The sequence below is a fragment of the Octodon degus genome, unplaced genomic scaffold, assembly GCF_000260255.1.
Source record: "Octodon degus isolate 3935 unplaced genomic scaffold, OctDeg1.0 scaffold00163, whole genome shotgun sequence".
NCBI lineage: Eukaryota > Metazoa > Chordata > Mammalia > Rodentia > Octodontidae > Octodon > Octodon degus.
Genome location: NW_004524739.1, coordinates 1,757,490 through 1,759,909, shown reverse-complemented (window position 1 = coordinate 1,759,909; position 2,420 = coordinate 1,757,490).

Sequence of the window (2,420 nt, the reverse complement as noted above, 5' to 3'; positions counted from 1 at the left end):
TCCTTGTGTTTGCCAGTCAAGCGCTTATCCTACTGAGCCATCTCCCCAGCCCTTGTCACGCTGATTTAAGCTCCTTGCCTGCCTTCACCACTGCTTGGTACTTTGATTGGTGTTCTGGGAAGGGTAGCCAAGCCTGGGCCATTGCCCTAAGTTTCTAGTGACAATGGGAGGATTCTGGTGTCTGTCTCCCTACTTTCTTCCACATCCTTGAGGGCAACCCTTCCCCAGAGCAGGGAGACTGTCTGGGAAGTCTGGAGCCCTGGTACCTAGCTCATCTCCATCGCAACCCCTTCCCAGGCTGTGGGACAATCAGGGCCCCAGTTAATGGCTACTCTTCTCCACCTGTTTTCCCAGTTTGTACAGGTTTGAAACTGAAGGGAAAAGCTCCCTCTCCTCTGTCTCTTAGGATTTTCCAGCCCAGGGCCCATCCCACCACCCACAGGCAGCACATCAGCCCCATGCTTTCTGTCCCCCCAGCCAGGTCTGTCCCCTCCACTGCTGCCCAGACATCACATGCACTTGAATTAATCTCACACTGGCAGGAAGGCCTGGAGCCTAGAGGGCAGAGCCTCACAACAACCCTGAGATGTAGGATTTCTCCTTCCTTTCTTCTCACAGAGGAAAGCCGCCCCCTAGCGAGGGTAATTGGTGTGCCCAGCTCTTACAACAGGAAAGAGAATGAGAATAGCCCCTGTGCTGCTTAGGACAGAAACCCCACTCCCTCCTGAAGCTTTCTCAGGCCACTGTGCACTGCCCACCAAAGATCCCTGCTGGGCCCTTGTTGCTTTCATGTCCCCTCAGGGTTAGAGTTTCACAGAAACACAGTTTAGTTTGGTGGTGTCCCCTCTGGCACCACTGGGTTACTGGTCTGGGGACAGAAACCCCATGAGTGGCACAGCTGAAGGGCTGCTCCTTGAACTGGGAGGGGGAGAGGCAGTAGCCACCACCGATGGGTGGGACCCAGACACACAGGAGAGGAAGACCGTGCCCCCTCAGGTGTGTACTATTTTGGGGCTGCCTATTCAGGACACAGCTGCAGGGTGGCTGGGTGACAGCGGAGACCCTGCCAGGTCAGCCCCAGTGTGTGGAAGGCCACCTGGAGGCAGTGCTGACCCAGCTGAGGGTGAGTGGGAGATGACTGGGTTGCGGGGGAGAGGGGGACAAATGGAAGAACTGAAATTTCTAGTGGGGGGCAGATACGCAGGACTCCTGAAGGAGTTCCACCTTTGTCTTGGAAGCCCTGGGGCCGTGCCCTCTCACTGACTGGAGTGAGGAGCAACAGGAGGGAAGGTACATTTAGCGCAACTTAGCCCAGGTGTAGAGGCAGCTGGGAGAGCCTGTAGGAGATGGAGACATGGTGCCCTTGACATTTGGGCATCTGGGCTGAGCCCTCAGGGCACTCGGGCCAGGCTGCTTCGGGCTCCGGGCAGTCTGAGGGCAGCAGTGACCAAGGCTGTTACTGCAGAAAGCTAAGGTAGGTAGAGCGTGACAGGCACCTGTTCCATGGTCCTGCTGTGAGCATGAGATGATGACATTGCCTTGGACTCTGGTGACTGTGACCGAGCACAGCAGCCCCACTCTTGGCCTCAGTCCCAGTGCCAGGCAGCTGTCTTCTTCTGCAGCTTCCGGTTCCAGAGTGGCCACTGCTGTAGCTGTCAGCTGTCTGCAGTGGGGGCGCCCATGGACTCTGTGAGGTCTCAGCAGGGCAGAAGACAGGGAGCTGGCTCCAGCCATGGGATCTGCAGGGACAAACCAAGATGCAGACCCAGCCTGGACAGCAGAGAGGGAGGAGGATGAAAGGGCTCCTTCCCTTCCCTGAACCCCTGCACACCAAGCCATCCAGTCTGCGGCTACACAGGCAGAAGCTGTCTGCCCCTGCCCCTTTACTCTGACTCTGTGTCCATCGTCAAAGCCTGTTCTTCAGCCCTCCCTTGAGTTCCAGGCTTACGAGCATCTGTTGTGATGTCAAGCTCAGCACCTTCCCCACAAGTCGCTCCTCATGCCTCACTAGGGTGCCCAGCCAGAGCCCTGGGAGGCCCCGGTTTTCCTCTTCTCTGGACTTGCCCACTGCACCCCCAACACAGCAGAGCAGCCTCACCTCCACGGCTCATGTCCCCTCCCACCCAGTTCCACCCTGATATGTCATTGCCTGCTTCACTGTTTCCATGGCTTCTGTGGGTGGAGTGTGAGCTCCTGCTGCCCTGGGCCCTGGTATCTGCCCCTCCCAGCTAGTCATGTCCCAGATCACCCCCTTCAGACAGACATTTCAGAGCACCTGCATCCCTCCATCCTGAGAAACTGAGAAACTTGAACTTCCTAGGTCGTCACACACTCTGTGTCCAGACAAACTATTCACCCTGCCAGGTCCTATGGTGGCACTGTAGTCCCAGAAATTAAGGGGCTGAGGTCCAGAAATTTGA